The following is a 16,930-nucleotide window of genomic DNA, read 5'->3' as shown; positions in this document are numbered from 1 at the left end:
CTATTTTTCAACCCCAAACACTCTAAATGCAATTGTTAAAGAGGATTTTCTTCCCAAATTTATTGGTAAGCAACTTTAACTAGTTTTCAATCAATTTCAATTACTTTTTCATGAATTTTAACATAAATCTATGAATTCCAAGGTAGAAATTAGAGGTTTTGGATAGAATTAAGGGATTTTGTAAAATTAAGATTTAGACCACGAATTATGGTCGGATTTCGAAATAAATTACATATCCGGGCTCGGGGGTGAATGGGTAATTAGGTTTTGGTCCAAATCTCGGATTTTGACCAATAGCGCTCGAGGTTGAATTTTGTTGACCTCTTAAATTTAGTTAAAGATTGAACCTTTTTCACTCATGGGTAGTTTCTAAAGCTTATTTTGAATTGTTTGAAATATATTTGGATAGATTTGGTTGGTTTGAAGGCTTATTCTAAAGAGAAAGCCATGTTTGGTTGTTGCTTTGGTTGCGGAGCGAGATAAGTGTCATGGTTAACTTTGACTTGAGGGAATTATGACTTGTTGGTTTATTTTCTACCTGAATTATGTGTAGGGATAACGTATATACAAGGTGACGAGTGTATATGCATCATCATGGGTTAAAGCATGCAGGTGAAAATTGTTTAATTGTACAATGTTGTTTCATTTTCTATGCCTTCCATGTCTTAATTAGATTGTTACTCATTAATTATTCGCTCCCATGTTTATTTCTTATTTTGAAGTAATTGTGATATTGAAAGTTGAAATTGCTCATTCTAGGACCAAGGTTGAAGTTGAAATTTGATTCCAACTTTGCTTGATACTTTAGATTAATGTTGTTGCTCGGTAAGGAAGAGTGAAAAGCACGAAGGGTATTGTCGTGCCTTATTTGAATATTGTTATCATTGATTGAGTGAATGGGAGGATTAAAGCACAAAGGGTGATGCACTTAGTAGATACCACTCAGTGATTCAATGTAGAGCTGCACCCCGTTCGCAGACCCTAGAGTTGGATCTAGACGCTCATGTACTTGTGACACCAAAGATATTGGTATAGTTTATGTTACGTCATTGGTTAGTTATTAGATATTTATTGCTCTCATTTTTGATATTATATGTTAAGTTAGCTTGACTGGCAATTGGTGCTATGCGCCATCACGACCCCGCTGTGGGGATTTATGGTTGTCACAGGTTGGTATCAGAGAGCTAGGTTGCATAGGTCTCACAAGTCATGAGCAAGTTTAGTGGCGTCCTGACGATAGGTACAGAGACGTTTCTACTTATCATCTAGAGGCTATAAGGCTTTAGGAAATTTCACTTCTTTCTTACTCTGTCGCGCGACTTTATTCTATAGCTAAAGTTCAAATCATTCTATTCTTGTTCTCTCACAGATGATGAGGATACACACAACATTCATCGCTGATCAGGAGTTGGAGCCCCAAGTTGCTGCCACTACCAGGGGTAGAGGCCAAGGCTGAGGTAGGTCTAGAGGTAGAGGCAGAGCCCATCCTAGAGCACGTGCTGCAACACCGATTGTAGAGCCTCAGATCTAATAGGAGGAGGAGATCCCTATTCAGACTGCGCCAGTTGGACCAGCTCAGGTCCTAGAGGGGTTCACTGCCACCCTCGTACTTCAGGATGCTCTAGTCCATCTAGTGGGCCTTATGGAGAGTGTGGCCTAGTCCAATGTTCTCCCTATGAAACCAATTGTCTCAAAGGTCGGGGGAGGAGACCTGGCTCCAGCTACCCACATACCCAGCTGAAAGAGCACTTTAGCCTATTATTGCTACGCAACCTAGGGAGGGACCCGATATGTTGTCTGAGGGGATGAAGAGGTTGGATAAGTTCACCAAGCTATTTCGTATTCGCTTTAGTGTTACACATTCTGAGGACCCTCAAGATTGCTTAGACTATTGACCTGAGGTATTGCACAACATGGGTATAGTGTAGTCCAATGGAGTCAACTTCATAGTATTTCGGATGCATGGCTCTGCCAAGAAGTTGTGGTAGGAGTATGTTTGGGTAGACCAACAGGTTCACCTCCGCTCACTTGGGATCGGTTCTCACATCTTTTCTTGGAGAAGTTCATCCCTTTTACTCTGAGAGAGGACTAATGCTGCCAGTTTTAGGGCCTTCAGCAAGGTAGCATGATTGTTACCCAATGTGAGACCAGATTCATGGATTTTTCTCACCATGCAGTGGTCTTGCTCCTTACTAAGAGGGAGAGGGTGAGGATATTCATATATGGCCTTACTTATGGTATCAGGCTACAAATGGTTAGAGAAATTGAGGTTGATATTCGGGTTGTAGTGATTGTTAGGCGGATCAAGAGGGGTCGAGAGGCGACATCGGAGAACAAGCCTCGTCATTTTGGTGGGTTCAGTAGTGCCTCATCTGGAGAAAGAGGTTCATTTGTTAGAGGCCATCCCAGCAGGTCGATTCAGTCATCTCTTTAAGTATCACACGGTGCTTCGGGTAGTCGTGGTTCTTATGGGTCTTGACCTGATCAGCTAGCATACATCGCACCTCAAGCTCCGGTTAGTGCACCGCAAATTCAGAGTTATCAGGGTGGTTATTCAGGTCGACAAGATCAGTTCCAGGGTCAGCAGTCGAGGAATTGTTATACTTGTGGAGATTCAAGGCACATCGAGAGGTTTTGCCCCAAGTCACAGAGCAACATACCATAGCAAGGTACTCATGCCATGGAGGCCATCCACGTAGAGGCCGTCAAAGAGGTGGAGGATAGACTGGTGGGGCTCAGCTCCGCTTCTATGCATTCCCAGCTAGACCTAAGGCAGAGGCATCTGATGCAGTCGCCACAAGTATTATTTCGGTTTGCCATAGAGATGCCTCAGTTTTATTTGTTCTGGGTTCCACTTATCTGTATGTGTCATCCTATTTTTCTCAATATTTTGTTATGTCTCATGATTCTTTTAGTGCTCCTGTTTATGTGTCTACGCCTGTTTGGGATTCTATTATGGTAGAACATGTCTATTGATCGTGTGTGATCTCTATCGGGAGTTACGAGAATAGTGTAGACTTTATTTTGCTCAGCATGGTAGACTTTGATGTTATTTTGCACACCGACTAGTTGTTACCATATCACGATATTATGGATTGTCATGCTAAGACCGTCACATTGGCGATGCCAAGATTGCCGAGATTGGAGTGGAGAGGTTCCTTGGGTTATGTTCCCAACAGGGTGATGTCTTTTCTGAAGGCACAATAGATGGTTGAGAAGGGGTTATTGGAATACTTAGCCTATGTGAGGGATGTTAGTGATGATACTTCTACCATTGAGTTAGTTCCGATAGTGAGAGGCTTCCCAGATGTGTTCCCAGCAGACCTACTGGGCATCACGCACAATAGGGATATCGATTTTGGTAATAAGTTGGTGTTGGGCACTCAGCGCATCTCTATTCCACCGTAACACATGGCACCAGTGGAGTTAAAGGAACTAAAGGAACAACTTCAGGAGTTTCTTTATAAGGGCTTTATCAGACAGAGTGTTTCACTACGTGGTGCTCCAGTCCTATTTGTGAAGAAAAAAGACGATACTATGAGGATGTGTATTGCCTACAGACAGGTGAACAAAGTTAGAGTCAACAACAATTACCCACTACCGCGTATTGATAATTTGTTTTATCATCTCCATAGTGCCAAGGTATTCTTGAAGATTGACCTGAGATTGGGGTACCATGATTAAACGATCCGGGCTTCAGACATTCCGTAGACGGCTTCAGGACTTTCTATGGTCTTTACGAGTTTCGGGTGATATCGTTTGGACTAACCAATGCCCCAGAAGCCTTTTAGCACTTGTTGACCAACGTGTTCCACCATATCTTGATTCCTTTGTCATCGTGTTCATTGATGACATATTGGTGTATTCTCGCAGCCGGGAGGATCATGAGCAGCACTTGAGGATCGTACTCCAGACTTTGTGGGAGAAGTGAGGTTTTGGTTGATTTAGTGGCTTTCTTGGGCCATGTGGTATCTGGTGAGGGCATTAAGGTGGATTCGAAGAAGATTGAAGTAGTTTAGAACTGGCCTAGACTTGAATCAACTACAGAGATTCGGAGCTTCTTAGGTTTCTTGGAGGGTTTTTCATCCATCGCAGCTCCTTTTACTAGATTGACCCAGAAGGGTGCTCCTTTCAGAAGGGCCGACAAGTGTGAGGCGAGCTTTTATAAGCTCAAGACTGCATGACTACAGCTCCATTGTTGGTATTGCCTATAGGTTCTGGATGCTACACCGTGTATTGTCACTACTAGAAAATGAGCCTATTGCAACAATATTTTTTTAACGATTATAAAACCGTTGCTATAAAACAGATATACCAACGGTTATAGAACCGTTGCTATATTACAAATATAGCAACGGTTATAAGCGTTCCAACAGAATTTGGATGATATTAGCACACTTTTGATATCAAACTGTTACCATTGCAATTAAACCGTTGCCATAGCACTTTTTTAACCAACAGTTTTCTAAACCGTCCCCATAGAAATATTTGTGGGAACGGAGTTTTGGGAAAAACTGGTACTAGAACGGTTCTTTTTCTCCTCATCAGATTCCCCCCTAAATTTTGCTAAACCCGCCAAACAAAAATAATTCCTATTTTTTTAATTAATTTGAAAAATATAAATATAAAACTCTATAATTTATATTGTATATCCAGGCCAGTCGATATCCCCAAAGTTCCAAACCCCTAAAGCGCCTCTGACGAAATCTCCAAAGCCCCATTATGTTCTCCGACCAAAAACGCAATTCTCCACCATATTTCAGCCATAACACTTCCACCAAACCCCCATGTAAAAGACCACCTTCTTCCCATATTAAACCAGCATCGATTACTCGAAGCAAACCTATCTCTCAATCTCTCTCTCAGAGAAAAAGAAATTGTGCAGAAACCTTTTTGACGATATCCGACTGCTCGAAGGATAAATTGCAAAAAATATGTGGCGTCTAAAACTCCAAGGAAAGAAAGAAACTAACCTCATTCCAAGACTTAGGATTTGAGCGGATGAAATCACTTAACATTGGTACTTTCTTTCTCTTAGGTTTTTTCGCCTACTTTGAATGTGCTCTCTTTAATTTTTGTCAAATAAGGGTACAAAGGGGCCATCACTATATTGTCTAAATCTCAAAACCTGGGTTTTTCTATATTCAGTTAATCTCCTCCATTTTACTAATTTTGTTGCTTCTTTATTTCACTATTTCTTCCTAGTAATATTCCATATTTGTTTTTTTCCTTTTTGGATTTGTGGTCCTTTTTTTTAATTTCATCGATCTGTATTGATTTCATGTGTAGATTTCATGGGGATTATTGTTTTGTCTAAGGAATACATGTAAATTTATTTAATTTTGGTGATTTTGGGTACATATTTTGGGCATCTTTATTAGTTTTCTTTTGCGCCTCATTTTTTGATTTGTTGAATGGTTTATCACTTTATCTTTAAATTTATGAATAGAGAATAGAGAAGGGTTTTGTTTTTATGTATAGGGTTGGAAATGAGGCCATGCGAGTTTGCGATTTGAAACTATGTAGCTTTTGAGTAGAATCTTGATTGCCATTGTTTGACATGCTAATGTGGATTATTTTGCATTCTTTTACTTTTTTCTTGTATTTATTTCTATAGTTTTGCTTGTGTTTAATTCTTATTCCATTCACTTTAATTTAGTAGAAATGATTTGGGTTTTATTTATTGACAGTAGGGAGGCTTAATTTATTAGTTTGTTTTGCTGCAACAGTCTTATCCTTATGTGCTTTGGCTACAAAAATTTGATCTTTTGCTATATCTTTACTGATTATAGTTAGCGATTTTAACTATTTTTTAGTTTCCTTTGCTTGAATGTACAGATGATATTTGATTTATATTGGATGCACTTTTTCTTTGTTAAAGATCAAATCTTTTGTTCAGCTTGAATATTAATGAACCTTGTGTAGAAATCAAAGTTTGAACTTGTAACGACTCAATCGGTCGTTTTGAGCATTTGCACTTCGCACGGTAGTTTACAGGCGTGAGTAGATCCGTATGATATATTTTGATTTGTGTGAATCACTGGATTTGGTTTTTAGGTTATTCATGACTGATTTGGAAGAATTATTCTCAACTAGGGAGCTTTAAATTTGAAAGAGTTGATCAAGTTTGACTTTTTAGCATTTGACCTCGGATCAGAATTTGATGGTTCCGTTAGCTCTGTTGGGTGATTTTGGACAAAGGAGCGCATCCGGATTGTGATTTGGAGGTCCATGGTTGAATTTGGCTCGAAATGGCAAAAGTTAAAATTTTGGAAAGTTTGACCGGGAGTGAACTTTTTGATATCGGGGTTGGATTTTGATTCTGAAAGTTGGAGCAGGTCCGTAATGTTGAATGTGACTTGTGTGCAAAATTTGAGGTCAATCGGACGTGATTTGATAGGTTTCGGCATCGGTTGTGGAAATTTGAAGTTTCAAAGTTCATTGATTTCGGGTTGAGGTATGATTCGTCGTTTTGATATTGTTATGTGTGATTTGAGGCCTCGAGTAGGTCTGTGTTATGTTATTGGACTTGTTGATATATTAGGACGGGGTCCCGAGTGGCTCAGATGAGTTTCGAATCACTTTTGTTGCATAGTGCATTGCTAAAGGCTGTTAGTTCTGGTGTGATAGCACCTGCGGCTGGAATTGCGCAGGTACGATGGTCGCAGAAGCGACAAAGGAGTCGTAGATGTAGTGCGAGAGGCGTAGGAACGAATTTAAGCGTAGGAGCACAAATTGGACTCGCACCTGCGTGTGCACAACAGTGGAGTTTTTACCGCAGGTGCGAAGGCAGACCTCCAATGCTTTCCCGCAGAAGCGTGTTTTGGTTGCAAATGCGACGCCGCAGAAGCGGCTGATGTGCCACATGTGCGAAAGTGCCGGGCAGAATGATAAATACAAGGGTTCGCGATTTTGGCTTCATTTTTACACTTTCAAGCTCGGATTGAGGCGATTCTTGGCGCAATTTTCATCTTGTGGACTGGGGGTAAGTTTTCTTTACTCGATTTTGGTTATATTTCCTTAATCTATCTTCATTTTTGGTAATTTGATTGTGAATTTTAAAGAGGAAATTGGGGGTTTGGCCTAAATTTTCATAATGTGAAGTTTTGAGTTTTGAACATCGAATTGGAGTCAGATTTGAGTGAAACTAGTATGGTTGTACTCGTAATTTAATATGTTATTGGGTTTTGTAAATTTTGTCAGGTTCTGAGGTGCGGGCCGGGGTTTGGCTTTTTGCCGGTTTTGGACTTTTGATTCAATATTTGATCTTTTTCGATCGGGATTAGTTCATTTAGCATTGTTTGATGTACTTAAGTTGTTTTTGGTTAGTTCTGGGCCGTTCGGAGGTCGTAACGTGCGGGATGGCATCTTTGGAGTACGTTTGACTTGCTTGACATTGGTATTGGCTTGTTCGAGGTAAGTAACTCTTCTAATCCTGGAGCTGAAGGTACAAAACCCCGAATTATGTGTTATGTGATTAGTATTGAGGTAACGCACATGCTACGTAATGGGCGTGTGGGTGTGCACCCTGTGAATTGTGTTTCCACTATTTTCATGGCATTATATAGTGGGCCTATTTTGTTGATATTTGTGTTATCACCATGTGTTAAAGTAACTGAGCTATCAATCATGCTAAATATCATGTTTAGGATTTATGCTGATACTGTTAGGACCATAGTGGTCATGTCATGCTGTCATCTCACTGATTTTATTGATATATCATACTCAGTCATATTCATGTATTTATATCATATCTCAGCTTCAATTATTGTTTATTGATACATCATGTCATTGTTGTCGGGCTAGTTTCATGACATTGTGAGCCCGTGAGTGAGACTGGAGAGATTGATGACTGAGTGAGGCCAGGGGCCTGTTTGTGAGGATGTTGATACAATAACATGTGAGTTGTCCATGCAGCACGTGAGTTGTCCGTGCGGATCCAGATATTGATACTATAGCACGTGAGTTGTCCGTACAACACGTGAGTTTTTCGTGCGGATCCAGATATTGATACTATAGCATGTGAGTTGTCCATGCAGCACGTGAGTTGTCCGTGCGGATCTAGATATTGATATTATGGCACGTGAGTTGTCTGTGCAAATTATAGCTCTTGAGCTCTAGGAGCCCCTCCGGAGTCTGCACACCCCAGTGAGCGCAGTCGACTATAAATATGTGGATCAGGTTGCACGCCGCATCGGGTATTGTACAGCGCTGAGTGATTAAGTATGCTGAGCATTGAGCATAGTGAGAGAGGATGCGAGACAGTGAGATTGAGTACTATGAGAGTGTGATTATACGAGCTCATCTTCGAGATGTATTGCATTTGATATGCGTACTTGAGATACATGCATAGAGATGCATTTCCTTCTGCGACCTAGTTTTGTGACATTTATGATTTTACCTGTATCTTGACAAGTAGGCATAAAGATGTAATTTATTCATACTATCTGAAAAATGAAACATCTTACTTATTGTTGAAAGGATATTTGGAAAAAATCACTGTTTTTAAACTTACTCGTATTTGGCTTTCACTAAAAGATTTGGGTTTTCACTGAGATACTTGAAAAGAACTGCCTATTTTTTGGAACTGTGAACGAACTAGGCATTTTATTTCTGAGATAACTCTTTTGTTACTTGTACTATGTTGTTATGAACTGTTGTGGAATATTGGTGTTGAACCCGACCTTTGTGTTAGCTCGTCACTACTTTCAACCTAAGGTTAGGTTTGTTACGTATTATGTACATGGGGTCGGTTGTACTTATACTACACTTCTGTACCTTGCATGCAGATACTGACTGCTGATGTTTCTATGTTCGATGGGAAATGGATTTGAAGATGTACCTGCGTCCTGGTTGTAGCTGTCTCTTGTTCATGGTAGCCTTAGATCTATAAAACTCTGTTAATGTCTTTTTCAAACAGACAATGTATTTACTTCATTTTCGCTTTGTAAACTCTATTCTTAAAAGCTCATGATTCGTACTACCAGTCCTTGGAGAATGTATAAGATTCAGATATTTCTTTACTTAATCGCTTTACTAATTGTTATTGGAATTGGTTAGTAGTTAATTGGCTTACCTAGCGGGTTGGGTTAGGTGCCATCACGACTAGTGGATTTGGGGTCGTGACAGGTGGTATCAAAGCTCTAGGTTCATAGGTTCATAGGTTCTACAAGTCATGAGCAAGTGTCTAGTAGAGTCTTGCGGATCGGTATGATGGCGTCCATACCTATCTTCGAGAGGTTACAGGACATTTCGGATATACTTCCCATCTTGTTATCCTTATCGTGCGTCATTGATTCAGCTTGAAATGTAACTCTTTGAATTCCTTCCACGCATTCGTATGTGCATGTGAGCGCTCGATATCAGCTGTGTGTTGGCGGCTTGTGATTCCATGGTTGAGGTGGGAGATGAGATTTTGGCATGCTGATGATGGGCCAGTCCAGAGAACTTGAGGCCGAGTTTTGACGGTATCTTGAGCATAGAGATTTCGATTGTGTGAGTACGTGCTTTTGGGACTTATATGTCCGGTGGTGTTCCTGTTAGTGAAATTTGTGATTGGATGATTATGTGGTGAGTATGATGTGACTGCGAGATGTGTTCAGATTGTTCGAATATGACGAGAAGAGTTTACTTGAGATGTAGCAAGAACTATTGGGTGTTTGATTTCTATCTTGATTTGGCGTATGGCCTCGAGTTATGGGTGTGTTGAAGGACCTCTCATGTTGTTTAGTTGTGGAGTGCAGTAGATTTCATGCCGTGTTATGAGTTCAGGCCCAGGAAGATAAAGTTATTGCGTAATAGTTATGACTGTGGAAGAGTATAGAGAGATGTCAGCTTGAGGCAAAGCAGGTGGGTTACCTCCGCTAGGTGTCCTGAGGTTGTGCGATCCCTATGTTGTTATTGTAGAAAGTTATCCTTTACCAGCGAATAATATGTATTGCAATTTGAGTTTGGACCGCTTGTGGAAGTTGGCTTAACCATCACGAGGGTGAATGCGAGATTTGCAGATGATTTAAGGTACTAGATGGTTTGTGTTGCATGAGCCAATAAAGGATTTAGTGGAATATCACTACGATATTTTGGCAGTAATAGAGTATGGGCATTATGAGTTATTGTGTGTTTTGATATATAGCTTTGAGCCAAGTGGGGGAGTCTGCTATCGACGAGTTTATTGCACTATTATGTGTTGTATTGGTTTCGGTTTGAGGTATACTGGTGAATCAGCTCTGACTGCAGGGGTTGAGATTGAGGATGACTCGAGTAAGGGAATTTATGGATACGGGTTGTATTACACTCTACGGGTATATAAGAGTCATGGAATAATTGAGTGGTTAGTCGTGAAGGATGTAGTGTGCATGGAGTAGGAATTGCTCAGTTTCTTAGGAGTGTGGGTTCCTCCCTTGGGTGTTGCTGTGCTAATGGGGCGCAGGTCATTCGGTCAATTTGGTCGGTTTAATTGAGATTTTATAAGAGTGGATGACCCTTGAGAATGGTTCTAATGGATTCTAGATTTATACGTAGCGATTTGGAATTTTCAAGATTTGTATATGGCTAGAAATTGAGGGTTACATTGGATGGTGTCGAGACTTGTTGCATTATTTTATACCATTGTGGATTATGCATTTCATCATTAAGAAGGTGAAGGAAATAGTTTTAGGTTCACATAAGGTCTCTTTAGAGTGGGTATCACGGTTGAGGTGCTTTGCGGTGCTTAAGAGGGAAGTCAGCGGCCTATGGGCCTTAGGGCGTTGTGGTTTATATTAGGGTCTCTTGTGTGTTGAATTTCGGTTAAGGATCGTGGTATTCCAGCAAGGAGAAGTATCAACTTGAAGGCAATTTGGAAGGGACTTGGAGAAATAGGATAACGTGGTAGTAGGTCGGATCAGCACAGTAATGGATATAATCGGTTCTTTGGGTACTTATGATGTGGCTAGTCTCCAAAGGTGTTTCGTGGCAATGCTCTTGGGTTTTGGTGACCTGCGCGGTTGGGTTGAGTTAGAGAGATTCGGTTATGATAGCTTGGATATGTGCAAATGGACTTCGAAGAGTTCTCAATGGTTTCTACCACGGTTCGAGGAGTATATTTCCTACTGGTGTGAGGAGCATGTGGTGTATAGTGATTTTCTCCTGGATGAGATGAAATGGAAGGTTTCTGACTGAACGGGTATGTATTCTGCTTGTGACTCAGAGTTGATTATGAGTTTTTTGTACTCTTCACAGGATGGCATGGTAGATGCAGTATGTTGTGTGTGATTGAGAATTGCATGTGCAAGGTCACTGGTCAGTTTCGAAGGGAAGGGCATAAGTTCATAGACAGCATGGACGGTTTCAGATGACTAGTTAAATGATATTACTATTTGTTATGGCTTGATGAGAGTATACATTTTAGAAGGGGCAATGTGTTTTGATTATGGATACTTCACTGGTACTGCGACACTCTCCTGGTTGATCGACTGCTGCTATTCAAATTTTTCTAGGTGGCACGGAATAATTTTAGAAGTATTCCTCGCGGGATGATCGTGTATGAGAGATGTGTTAGACATTCGGGCGATGGATATGGAATCAGATATGGTGATTCATGTGTTTTATGGATTTGGAGGCTGGGAGTTCTCAGGAGCAGATTGTTTCATGGTTGTGGACTGTGAGATTGTGGCCGAAGCTAGCCAGATGATAGTATGTGTTATTATTCAGTCATTGTGGACTTTTGGAGGGTTATTTATCTATTTGTGGATGACCAGAGTCGATTTGGGGGTCCATTGGTAGGCCCAATTAGGATGTGTATTCTACACCGAGCCGAATTTGTTGGTTCCATACTGCTATTGTTGAGGGATGTGTCATTCGGTTGTTGTTGAGCTTATCCATATTCTGAAATGATCTATGAGTTATTCTTCTATGCTACGAGGAGTTGTGATTCGTTGGTTATAAGCACACCTGGTACGGTTCTATTTGGACTTTATAGTGGAATTTGAGCGAGATGAGTAATTGGTTATTGCATGGTCGATGGCGTATGGGTTATGTTATTTCAAGTTTTGTGTGGATTGTGTCATATGCTTCTTCATGGTTATGTTAATGCACTTTGAGTACTTGATGTCAGATTGCGCGTTGTTATTGATTTTGATCATGGGGGCTGAGGTATTTCATATGGACCAGTGTTTGGATGGGGCCACGCATTGCAGCGGAGTTATGTTGAGATATTATCCCTTGTGATAGATTCATGTGTTTTGGTTCTACCGTATGTGATAGGTTCTTAGCATTGCGTTGTGGTGGTACTTGTTGAGCTTGCGGGACAGTTCTCTCGTCTGAGTCATTCTTTCCAGGATTGAGTATATTTGGAAATGTTGCTTATTAGTGCACGGATTGTACGGGTTATGGCTTTAGATTGTATTGATTTGTCATGTTACTAGAGTGGTCGTGTTGGATGAGATGAGGTCATTGGACCTAGAATGGATACTATCGGAATAAATTACAGCATGGTTGGAAGGATAATATCGAAAGTCGGCTTAAAATTTGCTATAGTTCTTGTCGAAGGAGAGGGAGTTCCATGACTAGTTGATCTGATGAATGGTTATGAGTTTCAGCGTGTTCCTTTCATCATCGGTAGTGTACGAAGGTTTCAGAATGGAGTCTTGTTGGATATGAGGTTTATTACCGGCATTGGGTTGTTTTGAGCAGCTACTGTGATTAGAAATCATTGCTTCGAGTATCTGTGTTATGTGATATATCATGCGATTGTATCTTGAGTTATGGTTGCGGCTTGGTACAGCTTGTTCAGATTATACATGGTGTAGGTTGCGAGATTCAGATCTTATAAGAAATTTCGGATGTTAATAGTTAGATTCTAAGGCTTGTGGGCTAGGTCGAATTGAGAAATATCAGTTATGTTGTGTTATCGGACCTGTATGGGATAGGGTGACGTAGGATCACCCCCGAGTATGTGCATGTCAAGGTTATACAGTGGTTTGATGGCTTTGAGAACAACTCTAGACACGTTCGGGGACGAACGTATGTTTAAGTGGGGGAGAATGTAACGACCCAACTGGTCTTTTTGAGCATTTGTACTTCGCTCGGTAGTTTACGGGCGTGAGTAGCTCCGTATGATGTATTTTGATTTGTGTGAATCATTAGTTTTGATTTTCAAGTTATTTGAGACTGATTTGGAAGAATGACTCTAAACTAGGGAGCCCTAAATTTAAAAGAGTTGACAAAATTTGACTTTTTAGCATTTGACATCAAATTGGTATTTTGATGGTTCTGTTAGCTCTATTGGGTGATTTTGGACTTAGGAGCGCGTCCGAATTGTGATATGGAGGTCCGTGGTTGAATTTGGTTCGAAATGGCGAAAGTTGAAATTTTGGAGAGTTTGACAGGGAGTGGACTTTTTGATATTGGGGTCGGATTACAATTCCGGAAGTTGGAGCAGGTTCGTAATGTCGAATATGACTTGTGTACAAAATTTGAGGTGAATCGGACGTGATTTGATAGGTTTCAGCATCAGTTGTGAAAGTTTGAAGTTTCAAAGTTCATTGATTTCGAGTTGAGGTATTATTCGGCGCTGTTGTTATGTGTGATTTAAGGACTCGCGTAGGTCCGTGTTATGTTTTGGACTTGTTGATATATTCGGCCGGGGTCCCGAGTGGCTCGGATGAGTTTCAGACGAGGTTCAGATCACTTTCATTGCATAGTGCATTGCTGAAGGCTGCTGGTTCTGGTGTGATCGCACCTGCGACTGGCTTTGCGCAGGTGCGATGGTCGCAGAAGCGACAAAGGAGTTGCAGGAGGGAAGGTGTCGCTGGGAGCAGGAGCCCACAGAAGCAGAGGATTTATTCGCATCTGCGAAGGTGCAGATGTGGTGCGAGATGTGTAGGAACAAACTTAAACGCAGGAGCGCAAGATGGGCTCGCACATGCGTGTGCGCAACAACTGAGTTTTTACCGCAAGTGTGAAGGCAGACCAACAGTGCTTCTCCGCAGAAGCGTGTTTTGGTCGCAAATGCGATGCCGCAGAAGCGGCTAATGTGCCGCAGGTGCGAAAGTGCTGGGCAGAATGATAAATACAAGGGTTCGCGATTTTGGCTTCATTTTAACTCTTCCAAGCTCGGATTGAGGCGATTCTTAGAGAAATTTTCATCTTGTGGACTAGGATAAGTGTTTTTTTCTCGGTTTTGGTTATATTTCCTTAATCTATCTTCATTTTTGGTAATTGGATTGTGAATTTTAAAGAGGAACTTGGGGGTTTTGGCCTAAAGTTTCATAATGTGAATTTTTGAGTTTTGAATATCGAATTAGAGTCGGATTTGAGTGAAACTAGTATGGTTGGACTTGTAATTGAATGGGTTGTTGGATTTTGTAAATTCTGTCGGGTTTCGAGGCGCGGGCCTGGGTTGGGCTTTTGGCCGGTTTTGGAGTTTTGATTCAACGTTTGATTTTTTTCGATCGAGATTGGTTCTTTTAGCAATGTTTGATGTACTTGACTTGTTTTTGGTTAGTTTCGGCCATTCGGAGGTCGAAACGTGCGGGTTGGCATCTTTGGAGCGTCGTTTGGCTTGCTCGGCATTTGACATTGGCTTGTACGAGGCAAGTAACTCGTCTAATCTTAGAGCTGAGGGTAGGAAACCCCGAATTACGTGTTATGTGATTGGTATTGAGGTGACGCACATGCTAGGTGACGGGCGTGTGGGCGTGCACCCTGTGAATTGTGACTCTGTTGTTTCCATGGCACTGTATAGTGGCCATATTATGTTGATATCTGTGTTATCACCATGTGATATAGTAACTGAGTTGTCAATTATGCTAAATATCATGTTTAGGCTTTATGCTGATACTGTTAGGACCCATAGTGGTCGTTTCTTGCTGTCATCTCACTGATTTTATTGATATATAGTACTCAGTCATATTCATGCATTTATATAATATCTCAGTCTCAGTTGTTGTTTATTGATGTATTATTTCATTGCTGTCGGGCTAGTTTCATGACATTGTGAGCCTGTGAGTGAGATTGGAGAGATTGATGACTGAGTGAGGCCGGGGGCCTGTTTGTGAGGATATTGATACTATAGCACGTGAGTTGTCCGTGCGGATCTAGATATTGATACTATAGTACGTGAGTAGTCCCTACATCACGTGAGTTATCCGTACGCATCCAGATATTGATACTATAGCACGTGAGTTATCCGTGCGGATCCAGATATTGATATTATGGCACGTGAGTTGTCCGTGCAGCAAGTGAGTTGTCCGTGCGGATTATAGCGCTTGGGCTGTAGGAGCCCCTCCGAAGTCTACACACCCCTAGTAAGCGCAGTCAACTAAAAATATATGGATGGGGTGCACACCACAACGAGTATTGTACAACGCTGAGTGATTAAGTGTGCTGAGCATTGAGCATAGTGAGAGAGGATGCCAGACAATGAGATTGAGTACTATGAGAGTGTGAGTATACGAGCTCATCATCGAGATGCATGGCATTTGATATGCGTACTTGAGATACATGCATATAGATGTATTTCCTTCTACTACCCAATTTTGGGACATTTATAATTTTACCTGTATCTTGACATGTAGGCATAAAGACGTACTTTCCTCATGCTATCTGAAAAATGAAACATCTTACTTATTATTGAAAAGATTTTGGAAAAAATCACTGTTTTCAAACTTACTTGTATTTGGCTTTCACTAAAAGATTTGGGTTTTCACTGAGATACTTGAAAAGAACTGCCTATTTTTATGGAACAGTGAACGAACTGAGTATTTTATTTCGGAGATAGCTCTTTTGTTACTTGTACTATGCTGTTATGAACTGTTGTAGAATATTGGTGCTGGACCCGGCCTTTGTGTTAGCTCGTCACTACTTTCAACCTAAGGTTAGGTTTGTTACTTATTGAGTACATGGGGTCGGTTGTACTCATACTACACTTCTAAACCTTGCGTGCAGATACTGATTACTGATGTTGTTGTGTTCAATGGGAGATGGATTTGAAGATGTACCTGCGTCCCGGTTGTAGCTGCCTCTGGTTTATGGTAGCCTTAGATCTATAAAACTCTGTTAATGTTTATTTCAAACAGACGATGTATTTACTTCATTTTCGCTTTGTAAACTATATTCTTAAAAGCTCATGATTCTTACTACCAGTCCTTGGGGAATGTATAAAATTCAAATATTTCTTTCCTTAAATCGCTTTATTAATTGTTATTGGAATTGATTAGTGGTTAATTAACTTACCTAGCTGGTTGAGTTAGGTGTCATCACGACCAGAGATTTGGGGTCGTGACCTAACTCCTCATTTTCTTGGCTTGACATTTTACACCTGTTACTTCTTTAATGCCAGACATCCACTACTGGCTTCAGCTCTCAACGGAACATAATCATATTGAAGCTATATGTTAGAATTATATACACATATCCCTTGGTTTAGGACCTATAAGATGTTTAGTTTACAATTATTATAATAAATGATTCCATAGAAAAAAATCAAATAAATTATTTATAATTTAAAGTATTGATTGCCCTTAATTTGTTCGTTTTCAAGTGAAGTGACTCTGCACCATGTCTCGGAGGGACTCCTTACTTAGGCAGAGTGTTCTCCTTTTTTTCATTTTTGGGAGAATCCTGCATCTTGAATGATGCTATATAGTCATATCAATCAGGTAGTTTTCTATGGATTATGTGATAAAACAATAGGCACCATAATTGGAAAGATCTGAAAACCTGCTGGGGTTGAAGCCCAGAACATTACTTCTTGGCTTCTTTCTTAAAGGATACCCTGGTTTTGGTTTTAAGTTTTACTCTTCTAATATTAGCTCTTGTAATCCTGCTAAGGAAAAAGCTTATACCTACGGAATATACACTTAGCTTCTGCTTTGTCAATACTATCCATTACCCATTCTTACATATATGATTTTGCTGTATGTACGAGCATGAATTTGAATACCTTAAG

General features: G+C 40.6%; 1 long non-coding RNA gene across 2 annotated transcripts; it reads left to right on the top strand.

Moving 5' to 3' along the window:
• Positions 1-4,660: 4,660 nt before the first annotated feature.
• Positions 4,661-16,167, top strand: LOC138903476 (uncharacterized). Of its 2 annotated transcripts, XR_011412593.1 has the most exons (5): positions 4,661-5,020; positions 6,058-6,985; positions 7,330-7,416; positions 8,790-8,875; positions 15,928-16,167. It is a non-coding gene; the product is annotated as an uncharacterized lncRNA (long non-coding RNA). The 2 variants fall into 2 exon arrangements; XR_011412592.1 differs by lacking the exon at positions 15,928-16,167 and having other exon boundaries at positions 8,790-9,052.
• The last annotated feature ends 763 nt before the right edge of the window (positions 16,168-16,930 follow it).

This window comes from Nicotiana tomentosiformis, chromosome 12 (genome assembly GCF_000390325.3).
Source record: "Nicotiana tomentosiformis chromosome 12, ASM39032v3, whole genome shotgun sequence".
NCBI lineage: Eukaryota > Viridiplantae > Streptophyta > Magnoliopsida > Solanales > Solanaceae > Nicotiana > Nicotiana tomentosiformis.
Note: the sequence above shows the minus strand (reverse complement) of the source record. Positions and strands in the feature narration are given on the sequence as shown.